An 18,638-nucleotide genomic window follows, 5' to 3' on the forward strand; every position below is an offset into this window, starting at 1 on the left:
CTACGGCTGCTGAATTATGTAGAAGTTGAATTGCCCTACAGACTACAGCAGCTGAATGATGTAGAAGTTGAATTACCCTACAGACTACACTGCTGCAGGATGTAGAAGTTGAATTACTCTCCAGACTACAGCTGCTGAATGATGTTAAAGTTAAATTACCCTACAGACTACAGCTGCTGAATGATATAGAAATTGAATTGCCCTACAGACTACAGCTGCTGAATGATGTAGAAGTTGAATTACCCTACATACTACAGCTGCTGAATGATGTAGAAGTTGAATTATCCTACAGACTACAGCTGCTGAATGATGTAGAAGTTGAATTACCCTACAGACTACAGCTGCTGAATGATGTAGAAGTTGAATTACCCTACAGACTACACTGCTGAATGATGTAGAAGTTGAATTACTCTACAGACTACAGCTGCTGCAGGATGTTGAAGTTGATTTACTCTACAGACTACAGCAGCTGCAGGATGTCGAAGTTGAATCACCCTACATACTACAGCTGCTGAATTATGTAGAAGTTGAATTGCCCTACAGACGACAGCAGCTGAATTATGTAGAAGTTGAATTACCCTATAGACTACAGCTGCAGCAGGATGTAGAAGTTTAATTACCCTACAGACTACAGCTGCTGCAGGATGTAGAAGTTGAATTACCCTACAGACTACAGCTGCTGAATGATGTAGAAGTTGAATTACCCTACAGACTACAGATGCTGAATGATGTAGAAGTTGAATTACCCTACAGACTACAGCTGCTGAATGATCTAGAAGTTGAATTACCCTACAGACTACAGCAGCTGCAGGATGTCAAATTTGAATTACCCTACAGACTACAGCTGCTGAATGATGTAGAAGTTGAATTACCCTACAGACTACAGCTGCTGAATGAAGTAGAAGTTGAATTTCCCTACAGACTACAGCAGCTGCAGGATGTCGAAGTTGAATTAACCTACAGATGACAGATGCTGAATGATATAGAAGTTTAATTACCCTACAGACTACAGCTGCTGAATGATGTAGAAGTTGAATTACCCTACAGACTACACTGCTGCAGGATGTAGAAGTTGAATTACTCTCCAGACTACAGCTGCTGAATGATGTAGAAGTTGAATTACCCTACAGACTACAGCTGCTGAATGATATAGAAATGGAATTGCCCTACAGACTACAGCTGCTGAATGATGTAGAAGTTGAATTAACCTACATACTACAGCTGCTGAATGATGTAGACGTTGAATTACCCTACAGACTACAGCTGCTGAATGATGTAGAAGTTGAATTACCCTACAGACTACAGCTGCTGAATTATGTAGAAGTTGAATTACCCTACAGACTACAGCAGCTGAATGATGTAGAAGTTGAATTACCCTACATACTACAGCTGCTGAATGATGTAGAAGTTGAATTACCCTACAGACTACAGCTGCTGAATGATGTAGAAGTTGAATTACCCTACAGACTACACTGCTGCAGGATGTAGAAGTTGAATTACTCTCCAGACTACAGCTGCTGAATGATATAGAAATTGAATTGCCCTACAGACTACAGCTGCTGAATGATGTAGAAGTTGAATTACCCTACATACTACAGCTGCTGAATGATGTAGAAGTTGAATTATCCTACAGACTACAGCTGCTGAATGATGTAGAAGTTGAATTACCCTACAGTTTACAGCTGCTGAATGATGTAGAAGTTGAATTACCCTACAGACTACACTGCTGAATGATGTAGAAGTTGAATTACTCTACAGACTACCGCTGCTGCAGGATGTAGAAGTTGAATTACCCTACAGACTTCAGCTTCTGAATGGTGTAGAAGTTGAATTACTCTACAGTCTACAGCTGCTGTAGGATGTAGAAGTTGAATTATCCTACAGACTACAGCTGCTGTAGGATGTAGAAGTTTAATTATCCTACAGACTACAGCTGCTGCAGGATGTAGAAGTTGAATTACTCTACAGACTACAGCTGCTGTAGGATGTAGAAGTTGAATTACCCAACAGACTACAGCTGCTGAATGATGTAGAAGTTGATTTACCCTACAGATTACAGCAGCTGCAGGATGTAGAAGTTGAATTACCCTACCGAATACAGCTGCTGAATGATGTCGAAGTTGAATTACCCTACAGACTACTGCTGCTGAATGATGTAGAAGTTGAATTACCCTACAGACTACAGCTGCTGAATGATGTAGAAGTTGAATTACCCTACGTACTACAGCTGCTGAATGATGTAGAAGTTGAATTACCCTACAGACTACAGCTGCTGAATGATGTAGAAGTTGAATTACCCTACAGACTACAGATGCTGAATGATGTAGAAGTTGAATTACCCTACAGACTACAGATGCTGAATGATGTAGAAGTTGAATTACACTACAGACTACAGATGCTGAATGATGTAGAAGTTGAATTACCCTACAGACTACAGCTGCTGCATGCTGTAGAAAAGTTGCCCTTTCCTGCAGTCAAATGACCTAGTGGCCTCATGGGTGGAATGTTATTTTAGACTGGGTTTCTGTACAGCACTGTGAGATATCAGTTGATGTAAGAAGGGATATATAAATACATTTGATTTGATTCATATTTTTAATAATTAATCAACTTTTTATTTTTCTTTAATAACGCTGAAAATCTGGTGTTTCTATGTCAAACGATTTTGTTGTAGTTCAGTCTTCTGTGATGTATAAAACATTTAATATTGGGATACCAACTACAAATGTAACAGATTTCAACTCCATATCTGACATGGTCCAGGTGTCTTCTTTTTTTAAGCCCATCGCCATGTGTGTGAGGTGTGTACTTTTGTCTCAAAGTAGATATGTTTAAGACTACCAAGAAACACTGTGTGACCCTGATTTAACCTACTGCAGTAAAAGGTTTAATTACTCTACAGCTACAGACTACAGCTGCTGCATGATGTAGAAGTGTAATTACTCTACAGCTACAGACTACAGCTGCTGCATGATGTAGAAGTGTAATTACTCTACAGCTACAGACTACAGCTGCTGCATGATGTAGAAGTGTAATTACTCTTCAGGTACAGAATACAGCTGCTGCATGATGTAGAAGTTGATTTACCCTACAGACTACAGCTGCTGAATGATGTAGAAGTTGAATTACCCTACAGACTACACTGCTGCAGGATGTAGAAGTTGAATTACCCTACAGACTACACTGCTGCAGGATCTAGAAGTTGAATTACCCTACAGACTACAGCTGCTGTAGGATGTAGAAGTTGAATTACCCTACAGACTACAGCTGCTGAATGATGCAGAAGTTGAATTACCCTACAGACTTCAGCTTCTGAATGGTGTAGAAGTTGAATTACCCTGCAGCCTACACTGCTGCAAGATGTAGAAGTTGATTTACCCTACAGACTACAGCTGCTGACTGATGTAGAAGTTGAATTACCCTACAGACTACAGCTGCTGAATGGTGTAGAAGTTGAAATACCCTACAGACTACAACTGCTGACTGATGTAGAAGTTGAATTACCCTACAGACTACACTGCTGCAGGATGTAGAAGTTGAATTACCCTACAGACTACAGCTGCTGAATGGTGTAGAAGTGTAATTACTCTACAGACTACAGCTGCTGCATGATGCAGAAGTTGAATTACCTTACAGACTACAGCTGCTGAGTGATGTAGAAGTTGAATTACCCTACGGACTACAGCTGCTGCATGCTGTAGAAGTTGAATTACCCTACAGACTACAGCTGCTGAATGATGTAGAAGTTGAATTACCCTACAGACTACAGCTGCTGCATGCTGTAGAAGTTCAATTACCCTATAGACTACAGCTGCAGCAGGATGTAGAAGTTTAATTACCCTACAGACTACAGCTGCTGCAGGATGTAGAAGTTGAATTACCCTACAGACTACAGCTGCTGAATGATGTAGAAGTTGAATTACCCTACAGACTTCAGATGCTGAATGATGTAGAAGTTGAATTACCCTACAGACTACAGCTGCTGAATGATCTAGAAGTTGAATTACCCTACAGACTAAAGCAGCTGCAGGATGTCAAATTTGAATTACCCTACAGACTACAGCTGCTGAATGATGTAGAAGTTGAATTACCCTACAGACTACAGCTGCTGAATGATGTAGAAGTGTAATTACTCTACAGCTACAGACTACAGCTGCTGCATGATGTAGAAGTGTAATTACTCTACAGCTACAGAATACAGCTGCTGCATGATGTAGAAGTGTAATTACTCTACAGCTACAGACTACAGCTGCTGCATGATGTAGAAGTGTAATTACTCTACAGCTACAGAATACAGCTGCTGCATGATGTAGAAGTGTAATTACTCTACAGCTACAGACTACAGCTGCTGCATGATGTAGAAGTGTAATTACTCTACAGCTACAGACTACAGCAGCTGCAGGATGTCGAAGTTGAATTACCCTACAGACTACAGCTGCTGAATGATGTAGAAGTTGAATTACCCTACAGACTACAGCTGCTGAATGATGTAGAAGTTGAATTACCCTACGTACTACAGCTGCTGAATGATGTAGAAGTTGAATTACCCTACAGACTACAGCTGCTGAATGATGTAGAAGTTGAATTACCCTACAGACTACAGATGCTGAATGATGTAGAAGTTGAATTACCCTACAGACTACAGATGCTGAATGATGTAGAAGTTGAATTACACTACAGACTACAGATGCTGAATGATGTAGAAGTTGAATTACCCTACAGACTACAGCTGCTGCATGCTTTAGAAAAGTTGCCCTTTCCTGCAGTCAAATGACCTAGTGGCCTCATGGGTGGAATGTTATTTTAGACTGGGTTTCTGTACAGCACTGTGAGATATCAGTTGATGTAAGAAGGGATATATAAATACATTTGATTTGATTCATATTTTTAATAATTAATCAACTTTTTATTTTTCTTTAATAACGCTGAAAATCTGGTGTTTCTATGTCAAACGATTTTGTTGTAGTTCAGTCTTCTGTGATGTATAAAACATTTAATATTGGGATACCAACTACAAATGTAACAGATTTCAACTCTATATCTGACATGGTCCAGGTGTCTTCTTTTTTTAAGCCCATCGCCATGTGTGTGAGGTGTGTACTTTTGTCTCAAAGTAGATATGTTTAAGACTACCAAGAAACACTGTGTGACCCTGATTTAACCTACTGCAGTAAAAGGTTTAATTACTCTACAGCTACAGACTACAGCTGCTGCATGATGTAGAAGTGTAATTACTCTACAGCTACAGACTACAGCTGCTGCATGATGTAGAAGTGTAATTACTCTTCAGGTACAGAATACAGCTGCTGCATGATGTAGAAGTTGATTTACCCTACAGACTACAGCTGCTGAATGATGTAGAAGTTGAATTACCCTACAGACTACACTGCTGCAGGATGTAGAAGTTGAATTACCCTACAGACTACACTGCTGCAGGATCTAGAAGTTGAATTACCCTACAGACTACAGCTGCTGTAGGATGTAGAAGTTGAATTACCCTACAGACTACAGCTGCTGAATGATGCAGAAGTTGAATTACCCTACAGACTTCAGCTTCTGAATGGTGTAGAAGTTGAATTACCCTGCAGCCTACACTGCTGCAAGATGTAGAAGTTGATTTACCCTACAGACTACAGCTGCTGACTGATGTAGAAGTTGAATTACCCTACAGACTACAGCTGCTGAATGGTGTAGAAGTTGAAATACCCTACAGACTACAACTGCTGACTGATGTAGAAGTTGAATTACCCTACAGACTACACTGCTGCAGGATGTAGAAGTTGAATTACCCTACAGACTACAGCTGCTGAATGGTGTAGAAGTGTAATTACTCTACAGACTACAGCTGCTGCATGATGCAGAAGTTGAATTACCTTACAGACTACAGCTGCTGAGTGATGTAGAAGTTGAATTACCCTACGGACTACAGCTGCTGCATGCTGTAGAAGTTGAATTACCCTACAGACTACAGCTGCTGAATGATGTAGAAGTTGAATTACCCTACAGACTACAGCTGCTGCATGCTGTAGAAGTTCAATTACCCTATAGACTACAGCTGCTGCATGATGTAGAAGTGTAATTACTCTACAGCTACAGACTACAGCTGCTGCATGATGTAGAAGTGTAATTACTCTACAGCTACAGACTACAGCTGCTGCATGATGTAGAAGTGTAATTACTCTACAGCTACAGAATACAGCTGCTGCATGATGTAGAAGTGTAATTACTCTACAGCTACAGACTACAGCTGCTGCATGATGTAGAAGTGTATTTACTCTACAGCTACAGACTACAGCTGCTGCATGATGTAGAAGTGTAATTACTCTACAGCTACAGACTACAGCTGCTGCATGATGTAGAAGTGTAATTACTCTACAGCTACAGAATACAGCTGCTGCATGATGTAGAAGTGTAATTACTCTACAGCTACAGACTACAGCTGCTGCATGATGTAGAAGTGTAATTACTCTACAGCTACAGACTACAGCTGCTGCATGATGTAGAAGTGTAATTACTCTACAGCTACAGACTACAGCTGCTGCATGATGTAGAAGTGTAATTACTCTACAGCTACAGAATACAGCTGCTGCATGATGTAGAAGTGTAATTACTCTACAGCTACAGACTACAGCTGCTGCATGATGTAGAAATGTAATTACTCTACAGCTACAGACTACAGCAGCTGCAGGATGTCGAAGTTGAATTACCCTACAGACTACAGCTGCTGAATGATGTAGAAGTTGAATTACCCTACAGACTACAGCTGCTGAATGATGTAGAAGTTGAATTACCCTACGTACTACAGCTGCTGAATGATGTAGAAGTTGAATTACCCTACAGACTACAGCTGCTGAATGATGTAGAAGTTGAATTACCCTACAGACTACAGATGCTGAATGATGTAGAAGTTGAATTACCCTACAGACTACAGATGCTGAATGATGTAGAAGTTGAATTACACTACAGACTACAGATGCTGAATGATGTAGAAGTTGAATTACCCTACAGACTACAGCTGCTGCATGCTGTAGAAAAGTTGCCCTTTCCTGCAGTCAAATGACCTAGTGGCCTCATGGGTGGAATGTTATTTTAGACTGGGTTTCTGTACAGCACTGTGAGATATCAGTTGATGTAAGAAGGGATATATAAATACATTTGATTTGATTCATATTTTTAATAATTAATCAACTTTTTATTTTTCTTTAATAACGCTGAAAATCTGGTGTTTCTATTTCAAACGATTTTGTTGTAGTTCAGTCTTCTGTGATGTATAAAACATTTAATATTGGGATACCAACTACAAATGTAACAGATTTCAACTCTATATCTGACATGGTCCAGGTGTCTTCTTTTTTTAAGCCCATCGCCATGTGTGTGAGGTGTGTACTTTTGTCTCAAAGTAGATATGTTTAAGACTACCAAGAAACACTGTGTGACCCTGATTTAACCTACTGCAGTAAAAGGTTTAATTACTCTACAGCTACAGACTACAGCTGCTGCATGATGTAGAAGTGTAATTACTCTACAGCTACAGACTACAGCTGCTGCATGATGTAGAAGTGTAATTACTCTTCAGGTACAGAATACAGCTGCTGCATGATGTAGAAGTTGATTTACCCTACAGACTACAGCTGCTGAATGATGTAGAAGTTGAATTACCCTACAGACTACACTGCTGCAGGATGTAGAAGTTGAATTACCCTACAGACTACACTGCTGCAGGATCTAGAAGTTGAATTACCCTACAGACTACAGCTGCTGTAGGATGTAGAAGTTGAATTACCCTACAGACTACAGCTGCTGAATGATGCAGAAGTTGAATTACCCTACAGACTTCAGCTTCTGAATGGTGTAGAAGTTGAATTACCCTGCAGCCTACACTGCTGCAAGATGTAGAAGTTGATTTACCCTACAGACTACAGCTGCTGACTGATGTAGAAGTTGAATTACCCTACAGACTACAGCTGCTGAATGGTGTAGAAGTTGAAATACCCTACAGACTACAACTGCTGACTGATGTAGAAGTTGAATTACCCTACAGACTACACTGCTGCAGGATGTAGAAGTTGAATTACCCTACAGACTACAGCTGCTGAATGGTGTAGAAGTGTAATTACTCTACAGACTACAGCTGCTGCATGATGCAGAAGTTGAATTACCTTACAGACTACAGCTGCTGAGTGATGTAGAAGTTGAATTACCCTACGGACTACAGCTGCTGCATGCTGTAGAAGTTGAATTACCCTACAGACTACAGCTGCTGAATGATGTAGAAGTTGAATTACCCTACAGACTACAGCTGCTGCATGCTGTAGAAGTTCAATTACCCTATAGACTACAGCTGCAGCAGGATGTAGAAGTTTAATTACCCTACAGACTACAGCTGCTGCAGGATGTAGAAGTTGAATTACCCTACAGACTACAGCTGCTGAATGATGTAGAAGTTGAATTACCCTACAGACTTCAGATGCTGAATGATGTAGAAGTTGAATTACCCTACAGACTACAGCTGCTGAATGATCTAGAAGTTGAATTACCCTACAGACTAAAGCAGCTGCAGGATGTCAAATTTGAATTACCCTACAGACTACAGCTGCTGAATGATGTAGAAGTTGAATTACCCTACAGACTACAGCTGCTGAATGATGTAGAAGTGTAATTACTCTACAGCTACAGACTACAGCTGCTGCATGATGTAGAAGTGTATTTACTCTACAGCTACAGACTACAGCTGCTGCATGATGTAGAAGTGTAATTACTCTACAGCTACAGACTACAGCTGCTGCATGATGTAGAAGTGTAATTACTCTACAGCTACAGACTACAGCTGCTGCATGATGTAGAAGTGTAATTACTCTACAGCTACAGACTACAGCTGCTGCATGATGTAGAAGTGTAATTACTCTACAGCTACAGAATACAGCTGCTGCATGATGTAGAAGTGTAATTACTCTACAGCTACAGACTACAGCTGCTGCATGATGTAGAAGTGTAATTACTCTACAGCTACAGACTACAGCTGCTGCATGATGCAGAAGTTGATTTACTCTACAGACTACAGCTGCTGAGTGATGTAGAAGTTGAATTACCCTACAGACTACAGCTGCTGCATGCTGTAGAAGTTGAATTACCCTACAGACTACAGCTGCTGAATGATGTAGAAGTTGAATTACCCTACAGACCACAGCTGCTGCATGCTGTAGAAGTTGAATTACCCTACAGACTACAGCTGCTGAATGATGTAGAAGTTGAATTACCCTACAGACTACAGCTGCTGCATGCTGTAGAAGTTGAATTACCCTATAGACTACAGCTGCAGCAGGATGTAGAAGTTTAATTACCCTACAGACTACAGCTGCTGCAGGATGTAGAAGTTGAATTACCCTACAGACTACAGCTGCTGAATGATGTAGAAGTTGAATTACCCTACAGACTTCAGATGCTGAATGATGTAGAAGTTGAATTACCCTACAGACTACAGCTGCTGAATGATCTAGAAGTTGAATTACCCTACAGACTAAAGCAGCTGCAGGATGTCAAATTTGAATTACCCTACAGACTACAGCTGCTGAATGATGTAGAAGTTGAATTGCCCTACAGACTACAGCTCCTGAATGATGTAGAAGTGTAATTACTCTACAGCTACAGACTACAGCTGCTGCATGATGTTTTTGCCCGCTTTGAGGACAATACAGTGCCACTGACACGGCCTGCAACGAAAACTTGCGGTCTCTCCTTCACTGCAGCCGAGGTGAGTAAGACATTTAAACGTGTTAACCCTCGCAAGGCTGCAGGCCCAGACGGCATCCCCAGCCGCGCCCTTAGAGCATGCGCAGACCAGCTGGCCGGTGTGTTTACGGACATATTCAATCAATCCCTATACCAGTCTGCTGTTCCCACATGCTTCAAGAGGGCCACCATTGTTCCTGTTCCCAAGAAAGCTAAGGTAACTGAGCTAAACGACTACCGCCCCGTAGCACTCACTTCCGTCATCATGAAGTGCTTTGAGAGACTAGTCAAGGACCATATCACCTCCACCCTACCTGACACCCTAGACCCACTCCAATTTGCTTACCGCCCAAATAGGTCCACAGACGATGCAATCTCAACCACACTGCACACTGCCCTAACCCATCTGGACAAGAGGAATACCTATGTGAGAATGCTGTTCATTGACTACAGCTCGGCATTCAACACCATAGTACCCTCCAAGCTCGTCATCAAGCTTGAGACCCTGGGTCTCGACCCCGCCCTGTGCAACTGGGTACTGGACTTCCTGACGGGCCGCCCCCAGGTGGTGAGGGTAGGCAACAACATCTCCTCCCCGCTGATCCTCAACACTGGGGCCCCACAAGGGTGCGTTCTGAGCCCTCTCCTGTACTCCCTGTTCACCCACGACTGCGTGGCCACGCACGCCTCCAACTCAATCATCAAGTTTGCGGACGACACAACAGTGGTAGGCTTGATTACCAACAACGACGAGACGGCCTACAGGGAGGAGGTGAGGGCCCTCGGAGTGTGGTGTCAGGAAAATAACCTCACACTCAACGTCAACAAAACTAAGGAGATGATTGTGGACTTCAGGAAACAGCAGAGGGAACACCCCCCTATCCACATCGATGGAACAGTAGTGGAGAGGGTAGCAAGTTTTAAGTTCTTCGGCATACACATCACAGACAAACTGAATTGGTCCACTCACACAGACAGCATTGTGAAGAAGGCGCAGCAGCGCCTCTTCAACCTCAGGAGGCTGAAGAAATTCGGATTGTCACCAAAAGCACTCACAAACTTCTACAGATGCACAATCGAGAGCATCCTGGCGGGCTGTATCACCGCCTGGTACGGCAACTGCTCCGCCCTCAACCGTAAGGCTCTCCAGAGGGTAGTGAGGTCTGCACAACGCATCACCGGGGGTAAACTACCTGCCCTCCAGGACACCTACACCACCCGATGTCACAGGAAGGCCATAAAGATCATCAAGGACATCAACCACCCGAGCCACTGCCTGTTCACCCCGCTATCATCCAGAAGGCGAGGTCAGTACAGGTGCATCAAAGCTGGGACCGAGAGACTGAAAAACAGCTTCTATCTCAAGGCTATCAGACTGTTAAACAGCCACCACTAACATTGAGTGGCTGCTGCCAACACACTGACACTGACTCAACTCCAGCCACTTTAATAATGGGAATTGATGGGAAATGATGTAAATATATCACTAGCCACTTTAAACAATGCTACCTTATATAATGTTACTTACCCTACATTATTCATCTCATAGGCATACGTATATACTGTACTCTATATCATCGACCGTATCCTTATGTAATACATGTATCACTAGCCACTTTAACTATGCCACTTTGTTTACATACTCATCTCATATGTATATACTGTACTCGATACAATCTACTGTATCTGCCTATGCTGCTCTGTACCATCACTCATTCATATATCCTTATGTACATACTCTTTATCCCCTCACACTGTGTACAAGACAGTAGTTTTGGAATTGTTAGTTAGATTACTTGTTGGTTATTACTGCATTGTCGGAACTAGAAGCACGAGCATTTCGCTACACTCGCATTAACATCTGCTAACCATGTGTATGTGACAAATAAAATTTGATTTGATTTGAAGTGTAATTACTCTACAGCTACAGACTACAGCTACTGCATGATGTAGAAGTGTAATTACTCTACAGCTACAGACTACAGCTGCTGCATGATGTAGAAGTGTAATTACTCTACAGCTACAGACTACAGCTGCTGCATGATGTAGAAGTGTAATTACTCTACAGCTACAGAATACAGCTGCTGCATGATGTAGAAGTGTAATTACTCTACAGCTACAGACTAAAGCTGCTGAATGATGTAGAAGTGTAATTACTCTACAGCTACAGAATACAGCTGCTGCATGATGTAGAAGTGTAATTACTCTACAGCTACAGACTACAGCTGCTGCATGATGCAGAAGTTGAATTACCTTACAGACTACAGCTGCTGAGTGATGTAGAAGTTGAATTACCCTACAGACTACAGCTGCTGCATGCTGTAGAGGTTGAATTACCCTACAGACTACAGCTGCTGAATGATGTAGAAGTTGAATTACCCTACAGACTACAGCTGCTGCATGCTGTAGAAGTTGAATTACCCTATAGACTACAGCTGCAGCAGGATGTAGAAGTTTAATTACCCTCAAGACTACAGCTGCTGCAGGATGTAGAAGTTGAATTACCCTACAGACTACAGCTGCTGAATGATGTAGAAGTTGAATTACCCTACAGACTACAGATGCTGAATGATGTAGAAGTTGAATTACCCTACAGACTACAGCTGCTGAATGATCTAGAAGTTGAATTACCCTACAGACTACAGCAGCTGCAGGATGTCAAATTTGAATTACCCTACAGACTACAGCTGCTGAATGATGTAGAAGTTGAATTACCCTACAGACTACAGCTGCTGAATGATGTAGAAGTTGAATTACCCTACAGACTACAGCTGCTGAATGATGTAGAAGTTGAATTACCCTACAGACTACAGCTGCTGAATGATATAGAAATGGAATTGCCCTACAGACTACAGCTGCTGAATGATGTAGAAGTTGAATTAACCTACATACTACAGCTGCTGAATGATGTAGACGTTGAATTACCTTACAGACTACAGCTGCTGAATGATGTAGAAGTTGAATTACCCTACAGACTACAGCTGCTGAATTATGTAGAAGTTGAATTACCCTACAGACTACAGCAGCTGAATGATGTAGAAGTTGAATTACCCTACAGACTACAGATGCTGAATGATATAGAAGTTGAATTACCCTACAGACTACAGCTGCTGAATGATGTAGAAGTTGTATTACCCTACTGACTACAGCTGCTGAATGATGTAGAAGTTGTATTACCCTACAGACTACAGCTGCTGAATTATGTAGAAGTTGAATTATCCTACAGACTACAGCTGCTGAATGATATAGAAATTGAATTGCCCTACAGACTACAGCTGCTGAATGATGTAGAAGTTGAATTACCCTACATACTACAGCTGCTGCATGCTGTAGAAAAGTAGCCATTTCCTGCAGTCAAATGACCTAGTGACCTCATGGGTGGAATGTTATTTTAGACTGGGTTTCTGTGCAGCACTGTGAGATATCAGTTGATGTAAGAAGGGATATATAAATACATTTGATTTGATTCATATTTTTAATAATTAATCAACTTTTTAATTTTTTTTAATAACGCTGAAAATCTGGTGTTTCTATGTCAAACGATTTTGTTGTAGTTCAGTCTTCTGTGATGTATAAAACATTTAATATTGGGATACAAACTACAAATGTAACACATTTCAACTCTATATCTGACATGGTCCAGGTGTCTTCATTTTTTAAGCCCATTGCCATGTGTGTGAGGTGTGTACTTTTGTCTCAAAGTAGATATGTTTAAGACTACCAAGAAAAACTGTGTGACCCTGATTTAACCTACTGCAGTAAAATGTTGAATTACTCTACAGCTACAGACTACAGCTGCTGCATGATGTAGAAGTGTAATTACTCTACAGCTACAGACTACAGCTGCTGCATGATGTAGAAGTGTAATTACTCTACAGCTACAGACTACCGCTGCTGCATGATGTAGAAGTGTAATTACTCTACAGCTACAGACTACCGCTCCTGCATGATGTAGTAGTGTAATTACTCTACAGCTACAGACTACAGCTGCTGCATGATGTAGAAGTGTAATTACTCTACAGCTACAGACTACAGCTGCTGCATGATGTAGAAGTGTAATTACTCTACAGCTACAGACTACAGCTGCTGCATGATGTAGAAGTGTATTTACTCTACAGCTACAGACTACAGCTGCTGCATGATGTAGAAGTGTAATTACTCTACAGCTACAGACTACCGCTCCTGCATGATGTAGAAGTGTAATTACTCTACAGCTACAGACTACCGCTCCTGCATGATGTAGAAGTGTAATTACTCTACAGCTACAGACTACAGCTGCTGCATGATGTAGAAGTGTAATTACTCTACAGCTATAGACTACCGCTGCTGCATGATGTAGAAGTGTATTTACTCTACAGCTACAGACTACAGCTGCTGCATGATGTAGAAGTGTAATTACTCTACAGCTAAAGAATACCGCTGCTGCATGATGTAGAAGTGTAATTACTCTACAGCTACAGACTACAGCTGCTGCATGATGTAGAAGTGTAATTACTCTATAGTTACAGACTACAGCTGCTGCATGATGTAGAAGTGTAATTACTCTACAGCTACAGACTACAGCTGCTGCATGATGTAGAAGTGTAATTACTCTACAGCTACAGACTACAGCTGCTGCATGATGTAGAAGTGTAAATACTCTTCAGGTACAGAATACAGCTGCTGCATGATGTAGAAGTTGATTTACCCTACAGACTACAGCTGCTGAATGATGTAGAAGTTGAATTACCCTACAGACTACACTGCTGCAGGATGTAGAAGTTGAATTACCCTACAGACTACACTGCTGCAGGATCTAGAAGTTGAATTACCCTACAGACTACAGCTGCTGTAGGATGTAGAAGTTGAATTACCCTACAGACTACAGCTGCTGAATGATGCAGAAGTTGAATTACCCTACAGACTTCAGCTTCTGAATGGTGTAGAAGTTGAATTACCCTGCAGCCTACACTGCTGCAAGATGTAGAAGTTGATTTACCCTACAGACTACAGCTGCTGACTGATGTAGAAGTTGAATTACCCTACAGACTACATCTGCTGAATGGTGCAGAAGTTGAAATACCCTACAGACTACAACTGCTGACTGATGTAGAAGTTGAATTACCGTACAGACTACACTGCTGCAGGATGTAGAAGTTGAATTACCCTACAGACTACAGCTGCTGAATGGTGTAGAAGTGTAATTACTCTACAGACTACAGCTGCTGAGTGATGTAGAAGTTGAATTACCCTACGGACTACAGCTGCTGAATGATGTAGAAGTTGAATTACCCTACAGACTACAGCTGCTGCATGCTGTAGAAGTTGAATTACCCTATAGACTACAGCTGCAGCAGGATGTAGAAGTTTAATTACCCTACAGACTACAGCTGCTGCAGGATGTAGAAGTTGAATTACCCTACAGACTACAGCTGCTGAATGATGTAGAAGTTGAATTACCCTACAGACTTCAGATGCTGAATGATGTAGAAGTTGAATTACCCTACAGACTACAGCTGCTGAATGATCTAGAAGTTGAATTACCCTACAGACTAAAGCAGCTGCAGGATGTCAAATTTGAATTACCCTACAGACTACAGCTGCTGAATGATGTAGAAGTTGAATTACCCTACAGACTACAGCTGCTGAATGATGTAGAAGTGTAATTACTCTACAGCTACAGACTACAGCTGCTGCATGATGTAGAAGTGTAATTACTCTACAGCTACAGACTACAGCTGCTGCATGATGTAGAAGTGTAATTACTCTACAGCTACAGACTACAGCTGCTGCATGATGTAGAAGTGTAATTACTCTACAGCAATAGACTACAGCTGCTGCATGATATAGAAGTGTATTTACTCTACAGCTACAGAATACAGCTGCTGCATGATGTAGAAGTGTAATTACTCTACAGCTACAGACTACAGCTGCTGCATGATGTAGAAGTGTAATTACTCTACAGCTACAGAATACAGCTGCTGCATGATGTAGAAGTGTAATTACTCTACAGCTACAGACTACAGCTGCTGCATGATGTAGAAGTGTAATTACTCTTCAGGTACAGAATACAGCTGCTGCATGATGTAGAAGTTGATTTACCCTACAGACTACAGCTGCTGAATGATGTAGAAGTTGAATTACCCTACAGACTACACTGCTGCAGGATGTAGAAGTTGAATTACCTTACAGACTACACTGCTGCAGGATCTAGAAGTTGAATTACCCTACAGACTACAGCTGCTGTAGGATGTAGAAGTTGAATTACCCTACAGACTACAGCTGCTGAATGATGCAGAAGTTGAATTACCCTACAGACTTCAGCTTCTGAATGGTGTAGAAGTTGAATTACCCTGCAGCCTACACTGCTGCAAGATGTAGAAGTTGATTTACCCTACAGACTACAGCTGCTGACTGATGTAGAAGTTGAATTACCCTACAGACTACATCTGCTGAATGGTGCAGAAGTTGAAATACCCTACAGACTACAACTGCTGACTGATGTAGAAGTTGAATTACCGTACAGACTACACTGCTGCAGGATGTAGAAGTTGAATTACCCTACAGACTACAGCTGCTGAATGGTGTAGAAGTGTAATTACTCTACAGACTACAGCTGCTGCATGATGCAGAAGTTGAATTACCTTACAGACTACAGCTGCTGAGTGATGTAGAAGTTGAATTACCCTACGGACTACAGCTGCTGAATGATGTAGAAGTTGAATTACCCTACAGACTACAGCTGCTGCATGCTGTAGAAGTTGAATTACCCTATAGACTACAGCTGCAGCAGGATGTAGAAGTTTAATTACCCTACAGACTACAGCTGCTGCAGGATGTAGAAGTTGAATTACCCTACAGACTACAGCTGCTGAATGATGTAGAAGTTGAATTACCCTACAGACTTCAGATGCTGAATGATGTAGAAGTTGAATTACCCTACAGACTACAGCTGCTGAATGATCTAGAAGTTGAATTACCCTACAGACTAAAGCAGCTGCAGGATGTCAAATTTGAATTACCCTACAGACTACAGCTGCTGAATGATGTAGAAGTTGAATTACCCTACAGACTACAGCTGCTGAATGATGTAGAAGTGTAATTACTCTACAGCTACAGACTACAGCTGCTGCATGATGTAGAAGTGTAATTACTCTACAGCTACAGACTACAGCTGCTGCATGATGTAGAAGTGTATTTTACTCTACAGCTACAGACTACAGCTGCTGCATGATGTAGAAGTGTAATTACTCTACAGCAATAGACTACAGCTGCTGCATGATATAGAAGTGTATTTACTCTACAGCTACAGAATACAGCTGCTGCATGATGTAGAAGTGTAATTACTCTACAGCTACAGACTACAGCTGCTGCATGATGTAGAAGTGTAATTACTCTACAGCTACAGAATACAGCTGCTGCATGATGTAGAAGTGTAATTACTCTACAGCTACAGACTACAGCTGCTGCATGATGTAGAAGTGTAATTACTCTTCAGGTACAGAATACAGCTGCTGCATGATGTAGAAGTTGATTTACCCTACAGACTACAGCTGCTGAATGATGTAGAAGTTGAATTACCCTACAGACTACACTGCTGCAGGATGTAGAAGTTGAATTACCCTACAGACTTCAGATGCTGAATGATGTAGAAGTTGAATTACCGTACAGACTACACTGCTGCAGGATGTAGAAGTTGAATTACCCTACAGACTACAGCTGCTGAATGGTGTAGAAGTGTAATTACTCTACAGACTACAGCTGCTGAGTGATGTAGAAGTTGAATTACCCTACGGACTACAGCTGCTGAATGATGTAGAAGTTGAATTACCCTACAGACTACAGCTGCTGCATGCTGTAGAAGTTGAATTACCCTATAGACTACAGCTGCAGCAGGATGTAGAATTTTAATTACCCTACAGACTACAGCTGCTGCAGGATGTAGAAGTTGAATTACCCTACAGACTACAGCTGCTGAATGATGTAGAAGTTGAATTACCCTACAGACTTCAGATGCTGAATGATGTAGAAGTTGAATTACCCTACAGACTACAGCTGCTGAATGATCTAGAAGTTGAATTACCCTACAGACTAAAGCAGCTGCAGGATGTCAAATTTGAATTACCCTACAGACTACAGCTGCTGAATGATGTAGAAGTGTAATTACTCTACAGCTACAGACTACAGCTGCTGCATGATGTAGAAGTGTAATTACTCTACAGCTACAGACTACAGCTGCTGCATGATGTAGAAGTGTAATTACTCTACAGCTACAGACTACAGCTGCTGCATGATGTAGAAGTGTAATTACTCTACAGCAATAGACTACAGCTGCTGCATGATATAGAAGTGTATTTACTCTACAGCTACAGAATACAGCTGCTGCATGATGTAGAAGTGTAATTACTCTACAGCTACAGACTACAGCTGCTGCATGATGTAGAAGTGTAATTACTCTACAGCTACAGAATACAGCTGCTGCATGATGTAGAAGTGTAATTACTCTACAGCTACAGACTACAGCTGCTGCATGATGTAGAAGTGTAATTACTCTTCAGGTACAGAATACAGCTGCTGCATGATGTAGAAGTTGATTTACCCTACAGACTACAGCTGCTGAATGATGTAGAAGTTGAATTACCCTACAGACTACACTGCTGCAGGATGTAGAAGTTGAATTACCTTACAGACTACACTGCTGCAGGATCTAGAAGTTGAATTACCCTACAGACTACAGCTGCTGTAGGATGTAGAAGTTGAATTACCCTACAGACTACAGCTGCTGAATGATGCAGAAGTTGAATTACCCTACAGACTTCAGCTTCTGAATGGTGTAGAAGTTGAATTACCCTGCAGCCTACACTGCTGCAAGATGTAGAAGTTGATTTACCCTACAGACTACAGCTGCTGACTGATGTAGAAGTTGAATT

This window comes from Oncorhynchus clarkii, chromosome 21 (assembly GCF_045791955.1).
Source record: "Oncorhynchus clarkii lewisi isolate Uvic-CL-2024 chromosome 21, UVic_Ocla_1.0, whole genome shotgun sequence".
NCBI classification, from domain to species: domain Eukaryota; kingdom Metazoa; phylum Chordata; class Actinopteri; order Salmoniformes; family Salmonidae; genus Oncorhynchus; species Oncorhynchus clarkii.